This window comes from Varanus komodoensis, unplaced genomic scaffold (genome assembly GCF_004798865.1).
Source record: "Varanus komodoensis strain SLA01 unplaced genomic scaffold, ASM479886v1 scaffold47, whole genome shotgun sequence".
NCBI lineage: Eukaryota > Metazoa > Chordata > Lepidosauria > Squamata > Varanidae > Varanus > Varanus komodoensis.
In genome coordinates, this window is record NW_025336045.1 from 4138588 (window position 1) to 4165033 (window position 26446).

Genomic DNA, 26446 nt, shown 5'->3' on the forward strand with positions numbered 1-26446 from the left:
CAGAAATGCTTTCTTTCCTGCCCCATATCTCAGTCTCACTTGAGACAAAGGTAGACCATACCTTTTCAGGGCAAGGATTTCACACAAGAATGAAGGCAGGCATTCAGCCTACTCACTGGAGGCTAAAAATGGGGGTGAGGGAAGTCCTTGGCCTTTCCTTCCTTTGTTGAGCTGAGATCTGTCCCTCTACACAGGCTCAGTTGAACATACTGCCTGATTTTGTGTCATTACCACCACTGTATTCCCCCTGCCCCACTGCGTCATCCATCCAGCACCACAATTCCCTGCCCCAGCCCCATCCAAGTAAGGCGGAGTAAGGAGGCAGGTGGTTGGGTTCAGTGGCTCTTCAAAGGGCCAGCCAAGCCAAAAGCTTGGCTCCACGGCTGCCCTTCTTCAGAGCCAGGCTTTCCTGTCCCATATCTCAGTCTCACTTGAGACAAAGGTAGACCTTTATGGGATGGGCGCGCTAGGAGATCACCTCTGCAGCTCGACCTCTGCTGTGGGTTAGCTGTTTTATGGGTTTCTTCATAATTGTTGTTTTATTGGAACTATGTGTTTCTATTTGTTTGATTTTGTGGGGCACCAAGGGAAGTGTTATTGTGCATCGGCTAATCGGAACGATTGAATGAAGGAATAAATATCTTGGCTCAGGCTTCTCTAAACTTGTGCCCTCCAGAAGTTTTACGATACAGCCCCTGGTATTCCAGGTCTGTGGTATGATTGGGGATGATGGGATTTGTAATCCAAAGCATCTGCCAGGCATCAACTTGAGGAAGGCTGTCAGAGTAAGAAAATTCCACTAGGAAATTTGCATCACCAAAGAAATCAGCACCACATGGAAACCAAACATTAGCAATAGGCATTTTACACAACTAGCAGAGCTTAGCAATTATCTTTGTTTTCCAGCAGTAGTATTACTAAGGGTAATGGCTGTAGCCTAGAAACATTTGCATGGCTTTGTATTTGTTTCCTTTGATTTTGGAGTGCATTGTGGGTTTGTCAGCTTGATATGCCTGTGGGAAAATAAAACCATTGTTCTTAGCACTGCTGTTAAGCTTGCTACCAATTTGAAAATAATGACACAAAATGACAAACACATGTATTAGCGCTTCAGTTAGGCATCATTTCTCAGCACTGATGGCTTGGTTTTAATAGGCATGAGAAAAATTAGGATTACGTGTTAGTGGACAAGACATAAATATATACCAAGACAAAAAGGATTTTTACTTCTCTATAAAGAGCACAAAAATATATTCTGTATATTAAGCAGCTTGTCTTGATGATCAGCCACATTTTACTCCCCTCCGTAGTACTATAGGACATTTAATTCTTTCCATCTCCTACTTACTAGAAAAGTGTATATGAAAGATGCATCTTTTCCCCCAGGGACTACCACTCCCATCTGCTCTAGCCACTGGATCCAGGGATGATGGAAGTTGCAATCCAGCCATATCTAAGAATCACACATCCCCATCTCTATATTAATATATGGAAACTGTCCATTGCAACTCTGGTTACCCTTAGGTAGAAAGAAGAATATAGAGGCCATAAAATGGAGATGTGAAATTTGTGCTACACAAACTGTGGAACAAGTGACACAAAATTGCCTTATTCACTGCGTGAAGAGTATATCTGCAGTGAGCAGGTAGCAATGCTGCTTGCTGAGCTTTGCCCTAAAATTATGTCACTTCTCTCACTGTTCTTGCATTGTTCACAAGTTCCGAAGTATGTATACGTGTGTGTGTGTGTGTGTTTGCACAGAGTAGGGAGGGCGTGTTTCCATGCTTGCGGTGACTACTCTGTGGTTTTGGAGCATGTATAATCAGATTCCTGAATGGTGCAAGTTACTTCTGTGAGTTTAGGAGGCTTCCAGTTGCAGAAGTGATACTTTGTGCAGTAACAAGAGAGGAAGGAGTGGTGTGACCTGGCCGGAGTGGGGCTAAATGCATGCCATCTTTACTATGGATGCACCATTCACATGAATTATAGGGCTAAAGGCTTTCTGTTTAAAAACAAAACAAAAAATGTTAATGTGAACCTTACAGCATAACAAAATCCATCATTAGTATACCTCTGGATCAAATTCAAAGTTCTATTAAATCCACAACTGTTTTTTGAAACAAAAAGAACAGCTCCAAAGGGACAAACAGGAGTTTTTCCCTTGCCCCACTGTGGTTTCAAGAGAATTTTTTTCCCAATGGAAGGTGGGAAGAGGAATTTTAATGACAACTCCGTGTATCTGCGGAGGAATTAAACTCCACCTCTCCAACCATTATGATTCAAATTATGACAGCACATGCTTTGCAGGCAGCCTGTTCTTATCCACCTTCAGTCCGTGAAATCTACAATTAAAAGGAGTTGATAGCAAGTAATGGGAGGCTGCTTGAGAGCAACTACTCATCATAAGGACAATAACTTGCTTTAAGGGATAGCAGCAGTTCTAATCTGATGTGTAGTTCAGATACCTAAAAGAAGAGCTTTGTGCCTTAGCTACCATAATTTCTCTTACATACCATGGCCTACTTTTGGCAAGGTGGGCACAGGGAGACCATTATATTATCCTTGCTCAAAAGTAATTGACTTTATTTGCAACTGGAGATTATGGCAATGAAAAATATTCACAGATTTCCAAGCTGCTGTTGTTTCAGATCTTCAACAATAAGATTCTTCACAAGCCGTTCAAAAGCAGCACTGAAATAGAAGTCTCATGTTCTGTGAGAAAAGTGTTTCTTGCATCAGAAATATTGCTCATAGAACAAAAGAGAACAAGGAGAAAACACTAAAAACACAATAAAGAACAAGAAGAAAATACTTTCCATTATTTTTAATTAATAGAGAGAAGAATATTACTGAAACATGCACTTTGTTTTAAAATCCATGGTTACAATATAATTTTGGTATACTAATTTTATAATATTTAATTTAATAAGAAAATCTGCTTTTTCTTTCTAGTCGAGGATTTTGAAACATTTGAACTTGTTCTAGATTATGCTTTATACATTAAGTGCTAGGTAAGAAGTCTAGATTAAGCAGTAAAGACATATGCCCCTTTTAAAAATCCCTATCATATTTTTAATCCATTCCACCATCTTAGATACATATATCACTCATTGCAAAACATTTATCACATTTTACTATACTTTTCTGAGATCCTTTGTAAAACAGAAAGTATTAGCAACATCAAGTGTTCCAAGTCCTTCACATATGCTATTTCAGTATTTACCACATCCCTGCGAAATATAGTAGTAGTAGTAGTCATATACATTTTAAATTTTCCTTGCCAATATTTATTTGTGTGTCCAGGCAGGCTGCTACCTTCCCTGATAGGCTCGGTGATAACGTTTTCTATATGAAGCTGTTAATCCATTCTATTGACTTTCAGTTTCATCACAGAATTGAAAAGCCAGTACTTAATGGTTTCCTTTTATGCATTTTCACTACATGACCTCTAGCTGGCTTATGATGTAGCCAAACAGAGCATTACATGAGAGGAAAAGGGGGTTTCTTTTATTTTCAGAAATGCCACTCTTTCTCTGCTGTTAAAAAAAAACTTGCTAAAAGTACTGATTAAAAACAGAAATGGGCCTGGATGGTTATGGCATCATCTAAAGAACCTGTAAACAACTGTGGGTAGGGAATGATGAATGCATGATAAAGGCCTGGTGTAGCAAAACCCATAGATTGGTAGGTTTGCATATTCAGTCACAGAGATGGGGATCTTCTCCCATGATGCTTCATAATCCACTCCTAAACATGGAAAAGCTTTGAGGGTAAGCTACGGCATAGCATGAGGAGCTCTTCTCAGAGGACAACATATCCCAGGGCATATACTGAGGTACTTAGATGTACATGAGAAAGACCTTTGTAGTCCAGGCCATGAAGCCTAGACCGCAATCCTGTACACTTAACATCCATGGGTAAGTCCCACTGAATTCAGTAGAACTTTCTTTTGAGTAGACATTTGATTTTGTAACTCATCAAATCTATTTAATGGGTTACACTAATTACATTTACATTTTGCGATTGGCTACAGTATCTGTGATACTGTCTCCGCCAACCAAAACCTCTGGCTCCCACAGAAGACTGTCTTTGATTTCAGTGGGATGGGGCAGATCCTAAACCCACAGGGCTATTGTTGTCACTAAAAAATGAATGCCCTTAAGTGTTGCTTGAGGTTTTCAATTACTCTGAAGCTAGCACTAAATGGTGCGGATCTTTCCCATTCCACGAGCAAGCAAAAATATGCCGAAATGTCCATATATTTTACTTAATTGACACTCCACAAAAATATACAGAGTTGGAATCCGTTACATACAGAACTTGACTGCATAGAAAAAAAAGTATTCTTTGACAGGCCTGACTTCACTGAAGAGGTAGCCATTGTTTTAGAAAATACTTTGTGGTCAGGTTTGTAAAATATGTAGACATCTAATACATTTCTGGTAGATGTTTGCTCCATTTTGCTGACTTTCCTTAGTTTGAGAAGTGTTTGTCCTGACAATTTCTTCTGAAAGTGGCTTCTTTTGTTCCCTCAGTATTTTCCTTTTGACTTGGGAATATGTGTGCTTTGATCTGGTACATTTTACAGCATTTTTTAAAAAGAATGTACTGAGTTAGATGCGTAATCTCCATTTTATAAAAGGTAGAATGCCGGCAAGATTCCTTGTTGGACTGGTTTTATGCATTTAAATGCTGTCTTTCTTTCATGGAAGCCATGGTAGTATGTACAAAGGGTTCCAAGGCAGCCTGTTCTTGTGAAAAAAAAAAATCTGCATTTTTGTGGTGTTCCACATGTTGTCTTCATGTGCCCCTGCATGGCTGCAGCGTTTCTGCCCAGTTTTATTTCAGTAATATTCTTGGGAGGGTGGCAGAGAAAGAGAGAGATCTCTTTGAATATTGTTGGATGGGGCTTAGGGCAGGTAAATGTAATTCTAACTGGTTGAGGAATCTAGGTAGGTGGAAAAGAGCAATTAAAAAATGACAGTAAGGAACAGCAGTTCTCAGAGCTGAGTTAGAATTAGACTGGGGAGACAGAGGGAAAAGGTCTGCTGGTTGGTGTGTGGCATTGTAAAAAAGGATGAAGAGAAAGCTAAGAAAGGGAATGGCTATTCTTTCTCTGTGGAATGACCTGAGATACAGAGGAAGAATGGTGAGCAGGAGCTTTGATATGCCAGGAGGTTGCCTTGTCAGAGGAAGGTTACACAAGCAGGCCATAAGACTCCAGATAAACTGTGGGCTGTTGATGTACGACAGGATCTGTCAGCAGACTGTTCCCCACAGCTAGACCTGATCATAAGGTCTAAGTTTAGGGAATTTGGTCACTAGTAGGTTTTGCGCATTCCTACAGAATTGCTGGCAGTGGGAAAGGTAATCCTGGGGAACTATGAAATAAGGAGCAAATAGTTCCTCAAGACCAGCAACTTATTTGCTATATATAGGAAACCCCATAGAGGGCATCGTCCATTGAATGAGCAGCTTTTCCATAGGGGGTTGGGGTTAGACCAGTGGCCTGGCTTTTTTCGCTTTCATTTATGTACAGCAGGCCCCGTGTATTATGCAAATATCTAAGTGTAACAATGAATGAATATTGGCTGTTCTTTCCGAATCCCCAGTCCCTTTGCCAGTACAATCTTGTGGATTGTAAAGAATCCCCTGAACCCAGAGTTTTCAAGTCCTGCCCAGCTGAAGAAAGAAGGGCAGGAGGGGTTGCAGTGCCAGTCTTTGCCTTCCTTTCTTCTGATCCCCTTTATTTTTATTAGGCAGGCTTTGCAACCTGACTAGAAAGGGTGCACTGGCTAGGGATGGAAGGAAGGGGAGAGAGCTCAGGAAAAAGCATCACCTCATCTGTCCAGCCTCCTCCCCTCCCAGCCCAGTGGCACGTCTCCCTTTCCCTCTCTCCAGGGTTGATTTCCCAACCTCAGAGAGGCCCCTCCAGCCAGCTGTGAGGGAGCAAGGTCAGACCTCTGAGTCCCACTAGCAAGGCTGCACTGTTGTCCCCAACTCTGGAAAAGGTTTTCTGATCCGTCCTACACTCTCTGGGATGCTCACCCAGGGACTATAGCATGCTGAATGCAGTGACCAGTCAAATCGGGGGCACTTGTATTCACACAAAGGCTGGCAGAGCCCCTGGAGGCTATTAAACAAAGGAGTTGTAATAACCTGCTGATCAAGAAGCTGTGGTCGATCACACAAGCCAAATCTTACAGAGTAATTGCCACCTGTGATGCTTTTTCCCCTGGTGATACTTTGATTTCTCCCATTTGACGTTGAGGTTACATTAATTTGTGTTCTGCTTACGGATTGAAACGGAACCACATAAGGACGTCATATGGTAAAAAATGGACAAACATCCATTTTTCTTGTATGCATGTGTGTGTGTGTGTGTGTGTGTGTGTGTGTGTGTATTCCTAGATCAGCTTTCCCCAACTGGGGGCCCTCCAGGTATCAGGACTGCAAGCCCTGTCACCAGTATGTCACAGCAAGCCATGCACCAGGTTGGAGAATCTTGAAATATGTTTTTGTTTGTTCTTTTAGTTGCTTCCCCATGTCGGTCAAGTTTTCCTCTCATACATTCTGGCAAGGTACAGACTCTGGGAAGCTACATGTTTTTTTCTGAACGTGTAGATCAGCCTTAAGTCTGTGCATTTCTAGCTCTCTCTCTGGCTTCCCCCACTTTCAGAGGCTGATGCATGCTGCAATACAGAAACAAACCAAGCTATGGCTGCCTTCAACAGATACCTCTGACCTTGAGTTCTATAAATTAGAGAACAGAGAAAGCCTGTTCTTACTCTTTTAATCAGACATAATTTTGACAAACTGCTTCCATATACTTGCTAATGCTTTTCTAAGCTATTTCACATCGTTTCAGCACTCACTTCTTTGTATGAAAGCTTTATTGTACTCTGTTAACCTATCTGCCACTCCACCCCCCACCTTTTTACCGTTCTCATTTTTGCACAGACTGACTCTTGTGAGCTTCTGTATGAAAATCCCACCTGCAGAAGACCTTGGAACGACAAACATGGAGGTGGTGCTGAATCAGCTTAAACCTGAGGCTTCAAATCACTTGTACATGTCCATAAAGACAGGCTTCATTTCCTCCTCCAATTGTGAATGCTATAGTCCCACAGCAAAGGAACCAGTCGCTGGAGTTCAGCTCTTGCGAAGGACTAAACAACCATGTTATTACTGGACCAAGCAAGCATGCAAGCAAGCAAGCAAGCAAGCAAGCAATTCAGTTGTGCCTGGCATTTGAGGAGAAAATATTGCAGGATGAATCAAATATATGGATACAACTGTAGAGATTCATAAAATAACAAGTACAGCTGGAAGAATGTGATATATGGCTAGAGCTGAGGTCATGTCCAGTGTAAGTTTTGCTCATTTACTTGTGCAGGTGGAGCTGAAACAGTTGCCAGTTCACAAAATAAGTGATCTTTTATTTCGAACGTGCAAGAAACAAAACAAAATCAAAATGGGGGATTTGGGAAGATTAATCAAAAGTATATTATTCAAGAATACATGCATGCCCCAACACAGCCAGTATACTATTACTCAAACTAGACCTGTCAGCTATTCGATGGAGATGGGCAACCAACAGATCACTGCAACTATGGAGTATCTGACCTGGACCACATGTAGGCATCCAGACAGCAGAACTGTCACCAGACATAAGAATCAGCCTAGTCCACCCGTCTAGGAACATGGACGAAGTCTCATTCCAATAGTCTATATGCAGCCCATTTGTGCAAACAGTTTCGCATCCAACCAGCTGGCCTGAGGTATGTGTGAATCAGATGTGCTAAATGCATCAGAGAAAACAGGCCAATTTGCCCCCAAAAGAAAGGCAGCCAGTCATATATGAATATTGGTCATATTAGCATATTCTGTATCTTATGGGTCATCTAAAGTTACACCCTAGAACTGTAATTCTGAAGCTGCATCAATAAAATGTCCCTTGGCAGTAATGAAACTCTCTGCATACAAGCCTTTGTCAGGCAAAGCAACTTTTTGGCATCAGGTCCATTTCTGAATTAATCCTCAGGGAATGAATGTGGGAGAAGCATGGTAAGAAATTGAATTTTGCAAGCAAATTTATTAATCTGTAGTTTTACAGCTGAACAAATTATCGCATTAGAAATATGCGTTCCATAGATCGCCTCTGTTATCCTCCCCACCCTCCACCAACACTATGGCAAAGGACAGAAAATTTCCTATATTTCCAGCATGGATTCAGATTACTCTCTTTCTGAAGTGCTTGAAGCGATGCTTCAAATCCCTAAATCACATAAGGCATATTTTTAATATCTTGTACTAGGGATAACCTTTTCAATAGTGCTGGAAATCCCTGCATACTCTGTCTAGGTGTATCTAGATGGATGGCTTCCATATGAATAGATTTTTCTTCACTGTTTTTTATTTTATAGTATGTAGCAGTAACGTATGCTTTTTATAATGAAGGGCTTCTCTTAATAACATTTCATTTATTTTGAGAATATATCTATATATGAAAGCAGATGTGATGAAGTGCATGAGATCTAGCAGTTTAATAAAACTCACTTGTCTTCTCTCAGATCTCACAATAAACCAGATTAGATAGTGTTTTAATGGTGAAAATCCCATTCTTTCTTCTACTGTTGATAAATGGAAAGAAAGACATTTTCCCATTTTGCTGTTTGTGTGTATGTGATGTGATTGATACACACACACACACACACACACACACACACTTTTAAGGAATTGCACTTATCAAAATATGCAGCCTAAAACAATTATTAAATGCAGGGTGGTACTCTTATACAAATGTTCTTAACTGAAAGGAATACAAAAGCATAATATGATACACCCTTTTTACCTTCACTTATTATATTTTTCATCAGATTAGATCTTGATTTACCCATTGAAATCATTTGGACAGCTTGTGTGTGACTAATTTAAGTCTGTTTGGTATTGCTGGATTTACTCTAAGCATGAACTGGGGGCAGCTGGTTTGCTACAGAGTATATAGATGGACCTTTGGTTTGATCAAGCATGGCTTTTCTCTCGTATGTTCATGTAGACAGAGCCCACAGCACGGTCCCTGGCTCAGAAAATCTTGAAATTCCATTCCCCCTGCCCCCATGGGTATAAAGATTAAATATGAAAAAATTAACATTGTCATGACCTTCCAAGGTACTCCATTGTCAGTCACCTGTGCTCTCCTTCCCACTCAGCTTAAAGGTGACCTTTGCACATGAGCAGTGTTGAATGAATAACTGAGTAACCCGTGTCACGACTGGAGAAGACATGTTGGCACGTGTGACAGCTGGGGGGCAAGCTGCCACGAGTGATGCTTGCTGTCAACAAGGTAAGTCGTGTGGCTCTACCTTCTGCATTCGCTGAAGTTAATTTTCTGTTTGAGAGTTTTACTCTATTGCAACAGGTTGGTTGGCTGCAGCCTTTCTGTATTTTGTTTCTTAACTATAGTAATGCTATCACATTGCTTTTAGGCTTACAACTGGAATTTTTAATTACATTTATTATTTTTGATGAACTATTTGAATGATTTACTGATTTTTATTGATACCCTGTTAGGAGTTTGACATTGCTGTATTGATGTAGGTTCATATGAAATGAAATTGTTTTATGTTATTTATTTGTTGTTTGTTTGGAACTGTCTTATAACTGCAATCTTTCATTTATTTACTCAGTCTATAGACTGATTCCTATATCTGGAAATATCTCAAAGCATTTACAATATAAGATTGTAATAAATCATTTTCCATCAGCTAAATGCTTAAAGTTAGAGAGCTAACAGCAAATAAAGGTCAGTTTGTGTGTGAACCTTGTTTTGAGTTCACCTTCCTTTTGAGAAAGCAGCATGCAAATACTGAATTTGTTAAGGCTTCTATTTTTGTATTCATTTGGAATGTGGCTACGATAACTAGTGGCAGAATAGGCCAGCCCTTAGTCCACCATTCAGATAATCTGCAATTCCACCACCAAACTTTTTCATGAGTGCTTCATAATAAAGAAACCCAGTGTGATTTCCACATTTTCAAGAGGGAAAAGTCAGGTCTCTCCACACACTGAACACAGGAAATCAAACTGTTACTCCATCTAACCCAGCCTGGTTGCAGCTCTCCAGCATCCTGGGCAGCTGACTCCAGGGACTGAGTGGAGACCTTCTACATACCAAGCTTGTGTCATCGGTTTTCTCAAAAGGCCTAGCTCGCACTGTCAGATATCTATGTGGAGGAAGCATGGGACTCATGCTGCTCTTCTGTCGTGTTATTTCAGCACAACCCCTTGGAATGTATGAATTGGTAGATACCTTGAGGGAATGGAGTAGGAAAGTTTGTGAAACCTACTTCAGAACAGAGGGCTTCTTCTCCTTCAGTTCTCTCAGTATTTCCATTAAATAGAGAGCCATGACATCACAACAAGCTCCTTTGCCAAGATACTATAGATAGATGGATGGATGGATGGATGGATGGATGGATGGATATAGGTGTGTGTGTGCATTCATGTGTGTGTGTGTGTGTGTGCGTGCAAGCATGGTATATACACATATATACCTACAGATAAAAATTCTTGCATGGTTAGATTTTCTACAAATTATAGCTCTCGGAATATAAATCAGAAGAACTGTTTAAATCAGAGTGACTGTTGAAACTGATTTACAGAGATCAAATAAAAAATGTAATAATTCTTGTGGTCTTACGAATGCCCAAAGCACCAAATATTTCTAAAAATTTGGGTTGTCAGTTATATATAGTGTTTACATTAACATTCTGCTTGAACAGAGAAAATATATATTTTAAGATGAAAATGTGAATCCGGGGTTACAAGTATGTTTCTGAAACAGCTAAGTCATCTTGTTTCAAGTAAAACCAGATGTTTGCTTAAAGTGAAAGCCCATCATTTCTTTTAATTATGTTCATTGGTTAGGCCACCAGGAATATCCATATGTGCACACAATGATCTGATTAAAATCAAAGACCTCAAATGGAGAATGCAATCAACAACTGAATGTCCACCATTAAGATAGACAATGTACTGATTCTGGGTCGCTCTATGGAACTGTTAATTCCTCCATAGTGAGCCAAACAGAAGTGAGCGTTAGCTGTGACAACTTGCACCAGCAATCCTCTTCCTTCGTATAAGCAATAGGTACTTAATGTCATATTGTCATTCCAATACATTAATTAAGAGTCAACATTTTTGACATTCTACAGCTCTGGGCTTGTACTGGTCAAGAATAATACAGAAGGTGATTGAGCACTTGAGCTAAAGGAACAAAAGCTGTAAAAATGTTACATTAATTTTTAGGCAATGTAACATTTTTATTGTATTCATGGTTAACTGTCTGGAAAGCTTTGCCTACTGGGTAGTATAGACATACAATAAATAAGTAAATAAATTAATAATACAGAAGAGACCACAAGATCTTTCCAGGTATGAGGAACCTGTAAGATTTGACTAATGAGGTATATTATGGTATGAGAATATGGAAAGGTTTCTTCCAACATTGGTAGCCTAGACTTGATAGAAACATAGAAACAAAGAAACAGAGTGGGTCAGAAGGGGCCTTCCGGGCCATCTATTCTGACCCCTGGCTCCAGCCAGCTCCGTTCATGACATGCCTACCATGTGCATGTCCAGCCTATCCTTGAAAACCCTCACCGATGGGGCCTCAACCAGCTCCCTTCCATCCAATATCAAGGTGGATGAACCTTGTCAAAATGCACCAGCTTCTTTACACAATGACACACTGGCACTAGCACCAGTATTAGCTTAATAATATATGCCCAGGCAACTGAAGTAAGAAACTATAATTCATGCTGTTGGACAACACTGGGAACTTCTTATCATTGCCAGTCTTCTGACTCTGGAAAATACTTGTGATGATTCCTACTAACACCCAGGTGCTAAGAATGACTGTCCAAACCAAAACTGAAATCCCCCAAAGAGAGCATGATTTACACGAAACTGTTCAAACAGTTCTAAATGAAGATCTAAACTCAGATCTTTAGCTGTTTGGGGCATTATCTGATGATGAAATGGCATATCACCAAACATCCTTCTCTCATCATCAGCTGTGGCCAAATCTGCAAAAAGTACGGTGAGTAACACAAGAAGATGCTGGATGAAGTTTTCTGTCACTTCATTTTCCTCCAAGGCCAAGCATAGCTTCACTTAAGATAAAGAGCTTTGTTCATGACGCTGCATCAATCCTTCCTCCTAATACCATTAACACCAGGACAAGAATGCACGAGCAACCTCAAGGTTTATGTGTCATCACAACATAATTTCACAAGGAGAAGCAGGAAGATTCCCATCCGCCTCCTTGCCGTCTAAACTGTACATGTTACCACTGTTTCAGTCCTGACAACCAAAAGGGGCCTGGCTGATCACATCTGTCCACAGCCCACTGAGTCCCTCACATGAGGGGGAGCTTGATTCTTCGACCACTAAACCCTTCCCCAACTCCACTTTAAGATTCAAGACAAGACTAGGTTAAAAACCTAAATTGTCAACAGATAATCTTCCGATATCAGAAAGAATCCCTACATGAACATGACTTCTTATTTATTACCAAACATTTAATTTCCACAGTGCTGCTCTAAGTTGTGGCCTCCTGCTATTATACTTGCAATTAAACTATTGCATGATTTATGGAAGTCAGAAGAAAGATCATTGTAAAAGTGGGCAAACTTTAGTGTTCATAACCCCCTACCTCTTTCTCTCCCAAAGGGCAGTATGTTAATAACTACGGTGAATGAGCTGACAAGATCTTTGACTTCTTTACAATAACTTCTTGAGCTCTTCAGCTATAACAGTTAGATATGTTTGCCTTGAAAAGTTAGTATGGAAGATAGTATATGATTTATAGTATAATTTTTAAAATGTGTGTTATAGCCATCCAAAAATTCATCTACTAAATTCATCATCCATATACTAAAATTACTGAGTAGACCAGGGAAGGCATCCTAGTGCTCTCCAGAAGTTTCCAGAAGAAGAAACTGCAGCTCCCAAGGGGTTGGGGTTAGGGTTCAAAATGCTCAAATCAAGTGCTTTCTGTACTGTATTAAAAAAGCATGAATTTTGATCACTTATAAAAATGGACTGAAACTGATTTTTCACCCCTTTGCAGAAACTGGTTTGTCAATAGGTTTGTTTGACCTTGTTCTGCATGGCAAGAACAATACTGTACCTGCCTGCCAGAAGAGGAGCCTGCCTGAAAGGAAGAGATGGTACCCCAAAACTGGCATCAGCAAAATGACCAGATGTGCAGGGATTTAGACCCTGACTTTTAGGTTCAAGCACTGAGTTCTGTGCCTGTTTTGCTTACTCCCATATTCAATTTTCAAAACTCTTTCCATATGCAGTATGATGAAATGTGTGAATTCTAACCAAAATTGTACTTCTTATCAAAATAGGAACCAAATGAAATTCTCAACCAGTTCTAACCTGTTCTACAACACCTGACCAATGGTCATGTTGTCAGTGGCTTATGAGAGCTGTAGTAAAAAATACCTGGAGAGTATGAGGTTGCTTACCCCTGGGATAGATTCATCACTGATATGTGGGATCAAGCATGTTCTATATTCAGCTCCCAAGCTCTGATTCCTTTGCCCCACGACCATAGATTCAATGGGATTTAATAACTGTTAAGTATTTCATAATGAAAACATGGCTTGATACTCTTGATCATTCTACAGATGCCACGTGTCACAGGTTACCTAACTGCATGGGACTGTTAGATAAGCTATTCATAATTTGATAGAGTAAACATGGCAGCTCTAAGAAATGGTGGCTTTACATGCCATTCCAGTGCCTCCAACTTCTCCATCACTCTTGTTAACCAAAAGCCAATATCTCCTATGTATCCTGTTCATTCACTTCAAATTCAAATTCAAATTCAAATTCAAATTCAAAATGAGCTCAATTCTTTTAGGACCATACCTTTTCAGTGTGTCTTTACCTTGAGGTCTTCACCTTGATGGTAAATTCTTCATCTTGTATTTCAAAGAGCTCTAGGGGTATGAGCAACTTACACAGGTGTTGATGTTTGTCCAAGACCAACAGCTGTGGGCTTACCTGGTAATGTTAAAAAAAATCTTGATGTCTCACAGTGCCCCAGAAATGTGCTACATCATGTGTTCTGGAGCACTGAAGGACTTAAACCAGCTGATGGCTGTCACCAAGCAAGCCCATGTGGCCCTCTGACACATCAGAAGACAAATACTTGCTCAAGTCTGTCAATCGACCTTACCATATCCTTATTTTAAATTTAAAAAATTAAAGTATTTTAAAATATTTTTAATGCCATTGTGTTTTATAATCTTAAACCCTGCAAAGTGGTTTTACATCCTATAACTGGTATATTTTATACTATTTGGCATGTGTATTAATTTTATATTGTTGATTTTATTGTCAATGTTATGATTATCATGATTATCATAAGAATACTATTTTATAAACAAATTCAATAAACAATGTATGTATGGATGTATTTGGGTATTTTTATCCTGTCCAAACATGTTGCATGGCTCTTCATTATTATGAGGATAAAACATAGAGAAAGGGTGGGATGAAAATAAATGAATAATAAACATGAGGGAAAGCAGCATGTGAGGAAGATAAGCAATTTTAACTATGTCTTCACAACACTTGATGCAAATGTCACTAAACTGTGTTGTTCTTATAAGAAAGATGGTCTTATAAGAATTGAATCTCTCCCCTCCCTTGTATGGTTTATACTTTCATCAGTGAGTTGTATTTTCAGCTAAACAGTTGAAAAGAATCCACATGGTGTCTTAAATAATCCTTATCAACATCTAGAAAAAGGCAATATCTCTCCATCCAGTCTCAAACTATGGTGAAAAACAGAAGAGTCAGAAAAATAAATTGTACAGGCCAGCCAAGAGGAGGCCTTGTACTTGGCTTAGCTGGTTTTAATCAAGTGCTTACCAGTGCATGGGAGACTAAAAAGCAAGGTGCTGATTTGTTAACACTAAAAGAACCAGAAATTATTTAATTCCAAAATGGGTGTAGACCGCAATCATCAATACAGACTCACTTTTGGTTTGTGGTCTAGGTTTCGGAGGAAATCCATTTTTTCCCTTCAAATGACAATGGAGTTAGAAGGCCCACTGATTCATGATGCTAACAATGCAAGTCCTATTGACTTTCCAGCTGGAATTGATTTTGAAAGTTTGTAAAGCAACATTGATCTTGGGGATGGGGAAGGTGAGTGGGGGAAATCAGATCCCAAGAAATGGATTGGATAAAAGTCAAAATTAAAGCAGCCTGTTTTACTCTTGCACTTACCACCATTATTCAGGATTGCTGCTCATCTGTAGTTAAAGAAACAATGAATTTCTGACTCAGACTTGGGCTTCTATGGAATTTATATAGCAAGAAGTTACTCTGTGTGTGTAGAGAAAGAGAGAGACTATTAGCTCTCATGTGTAAAAAGCAAGAAGTACTGGACTCTTAGTAACTCTTTCACCATGAGAGATCATATATAGTCAATTAATGGAGGCAGACAATCTCATTGTAAATTTTTGCTATGAGAAAAGTAGCAATAGTGCAATCTACAAATGCCCCAAACCGCTTAAAATTAGTGATGCTGCTGATACTAAAAATGTAAGTCAGCTGATAAATCAAATCTAGTTGAGTTGATGATTCATTTCTCTTTGTCTGTCCAGTCTCTGCAACTAAATATCCAACCTCTACTGTTCTCATACAAGTTCAGATGTTGATTGCTCTAGGAAGAAAATGAAAATATCCCATTTGCAATACACATACATGTGGAATTTTTTTATTTTTAAGTTTCTAGGGTGCAGTCCTTTGCAGTCCAGTTCCCATGTCTGGCTGGGAAATGGTGGAAGCTATAAGTGGATTTTTTGTCTAACCTCCCATAGGAAGGTTGCCAAAGAAACCAAGCAATTTAATAGTAGGGATATGAAATCACAAATAACTAATCACAGCTGATGAATTGCCAAATACAGAAAATTAAATATAATTCCAAAATTTGTAACAAAGAACTTTCATTCAAATTTAAAAGGTCGGTTGCTATTCTTCTTTTCTTGCTTCATTGGGACACTGCTAACAGCACAAGCAAATGCAACATTTCACTGAGTTCAGTGGGACTTTTGAGGACATAAATGCCCTTACATGATCTAAGGCTTTGTGTAGTGATAAATATTTGCACTTTTAATTATGCAGATGTAAAAATTTAAGGAGGAAATAGATTATGGTTAGCCTAGTTTGATAGGCTTTTGGTAAACTCAGCCTATTCTTTCCAGAACAGCTGTTATATTTGTTTGTGATTTATTCTGCTGCCTTTCACCAAATGATTTCAGAGCAGTTTACAATTTAAAACTATTGAAATAAAACCAAGAAACAACAACCCAAGCCAACAGTGAAACCAACTCCTTTAAAGGCTTAATTGAAAGAAAAACAGATACTGTGGTGAGCTAAGTTGCACATCATATAAAGAGTGCTTTGCCCAGGCTGAATGCATCCAGAGGTTTTTGCTCCCTAGCGGAGTGTGCTGCAGGACATACAAGAAGCTTAATTCAAAAGTAACATTGAACAGATGCATTTGATTGTAAACTGAGTGGGCTCTTCTAGAAACAGACAAAAGTGCCACCATGAGAGCAGCTTCAGCTCTGACTGAGAGTGATCCAAATGGATTCACAGAAAGTCTTCTGAGATCAGAGGATGCAAGCTGCAAAAGAACTCCCTGGGTGCTACATCTTGTCCTCTCTAACTGGGCTCTGAAGACCAGTTTCTGTTATTAGTAACTTCCTGTTTAAGTTTTTACAATTAGTGCAAGCGCAGAACTGAACTATGGCACTCACCGCCGCAGGAGGCAGTGATGACAACTTATTTTTGTGGATTGATGAGGGCATTGGACAAATTAATGGAGGAGGAGGCTACTAGCTTTGTTGATTATGTGCTACTTCCATTATCGGAGGTCATATGCCTGTATACACCAGTTGCTGGGGAGTTTCTGCCGGCAGAATTTTTCTACCCAGTTTTGTAAAGTGAAACGGCAGATAGCTGGTTGGCCTCCTTGTGAATGGAGAGCTGGGCTGGATGGACCACTGGTCAGATCCTGCATGGCTGTTCTTATGTTCTTCCATGTGGGACTGCCTTAGTAGCCTCAGCTAGTATAGAATGCTGAGGCCTGCTTCTACTTCAGAAGGGTGAACCATCAAAATATATAAGGGTAGATGTAAAGCACCTGCACTCACTTCCTATCAGCTTCTAGGCTCAACTGAAATTCCAGCTTTTAACTTTCAAAGCCTATGTGACCTGGAGCCTGAGGCAGAAATTAGATATGCAAATGAGGCCTCGCTTCGCAGTTCTTCACTTGAGGCTTGGATAGGGCTATCCCAGTGACAGCACCTAGTTTGTGGAACTCCTCCCCTGACAGGTAGGCCTCCCTCCGTTGTTGTGTTCTTCCTGCCATCACATTATGATGCTCTTGTTCAATAAAGTGCTTTAGCTGGTACTGCTAATACGCTCTAGCCATATCTTGCATGCAAACACAGTCCCTGTTGTTGTTGTTGCTTTTTTTTCCCGTTGGGCAAAACTATGTTTAGATTGGAAGAAATAGTTCAGATATCATTAGCAGAAGCAAAAGAGGTGGGTGGTGTGTTAAACTTAGGCACTCTAAATTATCTGTGCATTTTCCCCTATAGGGAAAACCCAGTCTCCGAACTTCCCCCTTCCTCCCTAAGCCTGGGGTGGGAAACCCTAGCTCTACAACGCAATCCAGCTCTCCTATGGTTTCAGTTTCCCCCCTCACCCCCAATTATGCAAGCAGTCTCAAGCCCTTTCTGTGCACAAATCTCCTTTGCACTGTATTTGGTGTTTCTTCCAGGTTATACATGTTCTTCCCTCCAGTCCTGTCATAAGACATTTGAAATGCCTCTCCTGAAGCACAGTTCCTGGCAGGAAGTGCTTAAGCTAAAATATGCTGGCATTTTGACCTTGCCTCTGCTACTACTTATGGAGACACAGCCCTGAAATGCAGTTTGGTCTGCAGGTGTAAAAAGATCTCCTACCTCCACCCCAAGTTCCTTGCCAGGGTGTGGTATATAGTTTGGTAGATAAATCAGCAAAGTTATCAAAACCTGTGCAAACAACCAAAATTCAATATCTAATGCAGGAGGGTGGCTATATTTTACTTTCCTGTCAGGTTTTCTTCATTTCCCAATTTCCCTCTCTCCATGTGAGTTTCCCGAAATAAAAAGGAGCTAGCAGGATTTGTTTGCATGGTGTTGCACACAAGCCCCCTGTTTGAACATGGAGTCTTTTGGTTTCCCAAAAATGTTTTTCTGTATCTGGTTTTTATATGTTTACTTTGTTTGTTTTAAACTTGAATTGTGTTCTGAACATTTAGTTTTTTTACATCTCTTTGAGTATTTCATCTGACAGATATGTGACTGACAGTCACAAGCTAACCATGTTTAATCTGAAGTAAACCCTCCATTGTTCAATGGGATATACTCCCAAGTAATGTGTTTTGGATTGCTGACATAACTAGTAACCCTATAGCTATCAGTTAAGGGCCATTGAACTCAATGGTCTTCCTTCTGAAGGAAACACTCATGGGACTTAACTGAGACAGTGCCATTTTTGGTAGTTTTATTCAGAAGTATGTGCCATTGAGTTCAATGGGACTCACTCCCGGGTAACTCTATCATTATAGAGCACTAGTTCTAAATTTAAACACAACAAGCAAACCAGCAAGCCCCAGTTTGCACATTTCCAGCATGATGATTATGAGGGTGGATTAACAGGTGGGTACTTCTTCCTTTTCAGCATATAATACAAGACTGCATAAGTCGGGGCATCCAACTGGCACCTAACTGTTCAGAAACTCATATTATTTTTCTTTCTGTCAAAAAGTGTTGTTCAGCCAAGTGCATATGATGTCTGACTCCCTAAAGCTACAATTTTACATACCTTGGACTTATTTCTGAGTTGACAGGCATAGAATTGTGGTGATAAATACATCTTCATCAGAGCTGTAAAATACTATGGATTAATAGAACAGAAGGTATGTTTTTACAGACACTTTTTTCAGTGGTACTGCCACTGAACTCTTACAGAATGCCAAAGCCTTGATGAATCCCTTCTTACAAAGGTTTATATTTTTGTCGTAGCATGAGTTAAACATTTACTATCAGGATTTGAACCCTTATTGGCCAAATAAAAGTAACAAAACCTTCCCCAACCTAATGCCCTCCAGGTATTTTGGAATGTAGCTTCCATTATCCTTGACCATTGGCCAAATGGAGTTGGTGGGAAATATTGTCCAAAACATCTAGATAAGTCTGCACTGGAACATCTGGTGATGTTAGCTTCCGCCATGTAGCAGATACTTTTTTTCATGTTGCATCTCCTCAGAGCATACAACTGTGCCTTCCTTGTTAACTCTGGGGTCTGAACAACTATTTAAAAGGGGGCCTACATCACTTCTATTGAGATCTATGGGAGCTGAATATAGACATAGAAATAGAGTATAAGCAATAAAATTTTACCACAAGCATCTGGGCACAATTTTCATTTAACAAACAGAACCCAGAGTTTGTATAACATCTGCTGTGGTAACTATGAAGACTTTATATCAACCTTTTTATGCTGTGTTAGCAATAACCACCTACTTTTATAGGAAAAGTGTAGTAATTTCCAGATGGTGACCTTAGTGAGTGGACACCTGTCCAATAGGAATTGGACTGAAACCCTCAGCACATTTGAAGCAGGTGTGGAAAGACTGTCATCAGGGTAACAACTTTTATTTTGGAACTCGGAAGTGACCTGTAAATGTGTTTGTTCCAGGATAACATCATTTTCCGATAAACCTTGGCTTCTCTGCTGGGATTCACTACTAAGCTGCTTCATATTTGGGGAAATGGTTTGGCTTTAAGATAGCAACTTGTATAACACAATCAGGATGAAGGAGAGAGGGGACCCCAAAGTCATCCTCTCTCCAGCAAGAAGATATTGGTTTTACAGACTACCTAAATTCAATCTCCCATTCCCATAGAAACACGCAAGCCAAAACAAATTACTTATTTGCAGTTAATAAAGTATAGGACCAACACTGAAAAATACTAAAAAAATATGGGAAAGAACAAATTGCAAAAGATGCCAACAATCTTTTTTGTTGTTGTTCTCTTTTCTTTTTTTCAGGGTGGGGGTGGGGTGGAGGTTAGGGAGAGAAACTGAAATAGCAAAGGTCCAAAATGTTGTGTGTCTTGGTGCTACTGCAAACAAAACAGGTAGAACGGATGAAGAGATTAAAACTAGAAGACCAAAAGCCAGCCACACCTTAGAAACTAAAAAAGTCAGCCTGGATGAACAGAAAATTTTCCTCCAAACTAAATTGTAACTATTTTATATCGGTGTAAAACCTTTCTTTTTATGTAGTGTTAAAACTTGGAGACTTATTAAGACATTACTTTTTAAACTCCAAGCTTACCTAAAATACAGCCAAAAACCCAAAATGGCCACATTCTGTTGCCAGAAAGAACATTTTTTAAAAAAAGGAACTGCTTCATGACACATTGAGGTTCACAACTCAGCCTGTATTTACTGCTATAGTACAAAGCAGCCATGAAGCAAACAACATGGCTTCTCTAAACCCTCAATGTCCCAGAGGTGAGACCATGATTTATAAAGTATACAGTATGGCACATAATTCTATAGCATGTTTAAGCCCATAACACTATATTTACACCATTATAATGTTAAATAAACTCTACCACTGCCTCTAATAAAAGACCTAATTTCTACCATACTGACTGAAATTGAGCCAAAACACAGCCACTGAAAAAAGGAAAGGGAGGGATTGGCATGCTGAGGGACCCCCCAAGGTTTGCAGAAGTACCTTATCCTTCAGCAACTTAAGGGGATTTTGCCAACATAATAAAAAGTACCCAAAGGTGGAAACCCTCACCCCAAAACACTCCAGTGAGGACTGAGCTGCCTGGTGCTCACCATGCACCGTGGAAAGTTGGATATCAGCTAGAAAAGGGAAGCACAACTTAGAGAGGGGAAATGAACAAGTTTGTTGCCCAAGAGGCAGGTACTCTGCAGGGATGCATACATGGCTGGCTAGAACCCCACATGGGGGCATCTCTGCTGCAGGGGCCGGGAGATACCAGAGCCAGCCCTACCGCAAGGTAGAAAGAGCAGCGGATGTGGGAAGGCAAACAAAAGCAAGCTTTGGAGGACGGAACTGTGCATGCCCCACAGACTGGCCTTTGCCCCCTAAGCCAGCCTGCTGCCCCCTGCCACAGTGAAGGATGCTGTCCCCTCAGCAGCCAGATGCGGGGCTCTTGTTGGTCTGGTTTTTATATTTGTTTTTAATTTTATTTTTATTCTATATACCACCCCATTCCCATGGGCTCTGGGCAGTTTGCAAGGAACGAAAACCAACAATAATATTTTGAACATGGAATGGGGGAAGGATTCTAACTTGACCTTCAGCTCAAGAACCAAAATATCTTGTGATGGCCCAGGAATATGCTGCAACCTTTTGACAAGGAATCCATCTGTAGCTTTAGATAGATAGATACGTATTGGCATCTTTCTGAAAAACGACTACTCTTGCTCAACATGCTCATTAACAGGCAATATCAGAAGTGCAAAAGTATTTGTAGAGTGCCTCCTAGAACCAGTAATTCAAGATAAATTCTAAAACTGAAATTCAGACAATGAATTTTTTTAATCCAAAACTGGGATTTGTACTATCAGTGTGCCCCTCTACGCAGAAATCAGACTGACTATGTGCTCTGCAGCCACAGATGGAGAAGCTCTACACGGTCAGTAGAAACTAGGCCAGGAGCCGACTGTGGCTCAGATCATGAGCTTCTTGTTGCAACATTTAGGCTTCAATTGAAGAAAGTCGGGAAAAGCACTAGGCCACTCAGGTATGACCAAAATCATATCCCTGAGGAATATACAGTAGAGGTGACAAATAGATTTAAGGAATTAGATCTGATAGACAGAGTGCCTGAAGAACTATGGACGGAGGTTCGCAACATTGTACAAGAGGCAGCAACTAAAACCATCCCAAAGAAAAAGAAATGCAAGAAAGCAAAATGGCTGACTGAGGAAGCTTTACAAATAGCTGAAGAAAGAAGGGAAGCAAAAGGCAAGGGAGAAAGAGAAAGATACACCCAATTGAATGCAAAATTCCAGAGAAATGAACAGTGCAAAGAAATAGAAGAAAACGATAGAATAGGGAGGACCAGAGATCTCTTCAAGAAAATTGGAGATATGAAGGGAACATTTCATGCAAAGATGGGCATGATAAAGGACCAAAATGGCAGGGACCTAACAGAGGCAGGAGAGATTAAGAAGAGGTGGCAGGATTACACAGAAGAACTATACAAGAAAGAGCTTAACGTCCCTGATAACCACGATGGGGTGGTCACTGATCTCGAGCCAGACATCCTGGAATGTGACGTCAAGTGGGCCTTAGGAAGTCTTATCAACAACAAAGCTAGTGGAGTTGACAGTATTCCAGCTGAGCTATTCAAAATCCTAAAAGACAATGCAGTAAAAGTGCGACACTCAATATGCCAGCAAATTTGGAAAACTCAACAGTGGCCACAGGATTGGAAAAGGTCAGTTTACATTCCCATCCCAAAGAAGGGCAATGCCAAAGAATGTTCAAACTACTGCACCATTGCACTCATTTCACATGCTAGTAAAGTTATGCTCAAAATCCTACAAGCTAGGCTCCAGCAGTATGTGGACCGAGAACTACCAGAAGTACAGGCAGGGTTTCGAAGTGGCAGAGAAACTAGAGATCAAATTGCCAACCTACGCTGGATCATGGAGAAAGCTAGGGAGTTCCAGAAAAGCATCTACTTCTGCTTCATTGACTATGCTAAAGCCTTTGCTTGTGTGGATCACAACAAATTGTGGCAAGTTCTTAAAGAAATGGGAGTACCAGACCATCTTATTTGTCTCTTAAGAAACCTGTATGCGACTTAAGAAACCTGTATGCGAGTCAAGAAGCAACAGTGAGAACTGGACATGGAACCACTGATTGGTTCAGAATTGAGAAAGGAGTTCGGCAAGGCTGTATACTGTCGCCCTGCCTATTTAACTTATATGCAGAGCACATCATGCGAAAGGGGGGGTTAGATGAATCACAAATTGGAATTAAGATTGCCAGGAGAAATATCAACAACCTCAGATATGCAGATAATACCGCACTATTGGCAGAAAGTGAAGAGGAACTAAAGAGCCTCTTGATGTGGGTGAAGTAGGAGAGCACAACAGTTGGCTTGAAACTCAACATTAAGAAAACTAAGATCATGGCATCCGGTCCTATCACTTCCTGGCAAATAGATGGGGGAGAAATGGAGGTGGTGACAGATTTTATTTTCCTGGGCTCCAAGATCACAGCAGATGGTGATCGCATCCAAGAAATTAAAAGATGCTTGCTCCTGGGGAGGAAAGCTATGGCAAATCTAGACAGCATACTAAAAAGCAGAGACATCACCCTGCCAACAAAAGTGCGTATAGTCAAGCCTATGGTTTTCCCAGTTGCAATGTATGGCTGTGAAAGCTGGACCATAAGGAAGGCTGAGGGCCAAAGGATTGAGACCTTTGAATTGTGGTGCTGGCGGAGACTCCTGCAAGTCCCTTGGACTGCAAGGCGATCAAACTGATCAGTCCTAGAGGAGATCAACCCTGACTGCTCTTTAGAAGGCCAGATCCTGAAGATGAAACTCAAATACTTTGGCCACCTAATGAGAAGGAAGGACTCCCTGGAGAAGAGCCTAATGCTGGGAACAATTGATGGCAAAAGAAGAAGGGGACGGCAGAGGATGAGGTGGCTAGATGGAGTCACTGAAGCAGTCAATGTGAGCTTAGGTGAACTCCGGGGGATGGTGGAGGACAGGAGAGTCTGGAGGAATGTTGTCCATGGGGTCATGATGGGTCGGACCCAACTTCACTAAACAACAGTAACAGACACCTTTATAGGTACCCTACTTTGCCCACATTTTTTAATACACACACACATACTTATCTACTCTTCCTGGCAGTTTGGATGCCTTCAAAGCAAAGGGGGAACCTCTAGTTGTTGCCACCTTAATTTTGCATGAATGCCTTGGGACAGACTTTTTCTCCATTGTGAGTAGCTGTGCCCACCCATAATCGTCATTTTAGGCTTGTGCCCAGGAGACTTTCTTTGATTTTTCGAACTACCTCAATTGGTTACTAATCTATAGTGATAAAATGGGTTGTGTGGGAGCCTCTCTGCCCATCCATCAGTGCCATAATGCCAAGACAGTGAAACCCAGGCAGCTGAAGCATTGTATGCATACTAATGGACTCACAGGGTTTACATCATGGGGTTAATTAAAACAACAGCAGCTGCAGCAAGAGAATGAATTTAAAAGAACTTCAATATGTTGATGTGGTTCAAGCCTCCCATAATATTTTCACTGCTAGGGGCAGGCTGTCCTAATTATCACCTCGCCCTGCAGGTCATACAGTGTGAAAACAGGCACGATTAGTAAGCCAAGGCAGGTCTCCCTGTCTCTTCCCCTCTGGTAAAGCAGCCCCAGTCAGAGGAATGGAGCAAACGACCCTTTGCTCAGAAAGGCAATCGTGATGCATCATGGCAGTTCCTTGGAGCTTCTCTTAGATGATAGGAGCACAAAGCGACCCACTCTGACAGTTCTGTAAATTTGCTTGGAGGCTTCACTGTATCAAATGAAGGGCTGTTGGAACCTGTGCAAAGCTAGCTCCATTTGCGAGTATCTTAACACTTGAATTGCATGGTGTAAAGTCTGCTTCATAGCAGCAGCCACCTCTCCAGCACAGAATAAACTTGGTCAGGCATGCAGTGGGATGCAGCTTTCTGGAGGTTCCCCTTTGAGGCCCTTCAGGATTGGAAAGGGTGAGATTTGCCGAAAGGGCATAAGTCTTGAAAGTGGGACCCTCAGCGGATGGGAAGAGGGATTCTCAGCAAGAAAGTCGACAGAGCAATAGGCTGCTCCTGCAGTAGAGCACAAGCAGAGTGAGGAAAATGGAACTCTTTCCATTGCTGATGATAGAAAAGTTTATCATCTTGTCAAAATCGATTATTTAGCAGATTAATACATAAGTAAATAAATAAAATTAGAAATTGCATGTGAATTTAGGAGGTAAAATGTCAGACACCTGCAAATTTTCCATTGAAAATGCCTTGCCCCTTTCCCTTCGTGTGTGCTGATGAATGCATGTTTTTACTGCATGGGGTCTGATGGGATACAGCAGGTGGGTGGGCAAGCCAAATTCATACTGAGCATGTGTTCAAATAACAGAACTTATTGTATGACCAAAATAAAATAATAATGCTGCAATTTTCAGTTTAAACTTACACCTTCCCTATACTGGCTAGGAAATGTCCCCCTTTATATCACTTTTAGGCAACATGTCAACACAAGTAAAATTTAATAACGTGCTCCCCAGCTTGACAATGGCGCATCAGTTGTGTTGCAAATCAGCAACTCGAAACCTTTGCCTGTTGAGAAAGCAATTATTCTGAAACCTTCTGGAGGTACTGCCACCAAAGTGAGAGAACTTCCATGCAGAAAAAAATTCATCCAGGGAGAGGTGTGAATTCTTATTCTTCAGCAATGTAAGGGGATTTTGCCAAAGCTAATACACTGAGGTCCATATGTGCGAAGTGATCAGCAATTCTGGAATATAAAATCAGGAAAGCAAGCAAGCAAGGGAACCCTCTTGGAGATTCTGCCAAACAGAAGAATGTTGCTTTTGTTAGGGATGAGTTCAAGTGAAGAGGGGACACGTTGTGGAAAGAAAAGGCAGGGTTGGGGAGAAACATATGCAAGGAATGGAATATTCAGCTGTAGTTTCCAAGCCACTTATTCTGAAGTACTCACTCTACCAGCCAAGAAGAATGCATGTTTTAATGTTATTTTAGGATGTTGCGATAATCATATACAAAGCGCCCTTCAGTGTGCTGGAGCTGCCCTGAATGATGCCTTCCTCAATTAACGGGTAGGGATTGTAAGGTAGGGCATTCTCAGTGGTGGCCCCGTTTGTAGAACTCTTTTCCCAGGAAGGTGCGATTAACCCCCACTGTGAATATTTTAAAATATAAGTTAAACCTTTTCGTTTACATAAGCATTTGGCTCCTGACACACTTCTGTGTTTCTCTGGCATCTTATCATTGCCTTTTTTAACTGTTTTTGATGCAATTTATTTTAACAATATTTTGTAAGCCACATCGTGCTGCTGCTTTGGAGGAAATGTGGGGTATTAGAAGTCTGAATAAATAAATCAGTGAAATGAAACAATATAATATTTAAGAAGGGTTAAATATTTAAGAAGCGTTAAATTCCAATTGATCCATTTACAGCAGGGGTCTCAAACTCGCGGCCCGCAGGCCAATTGCCGGGACAGG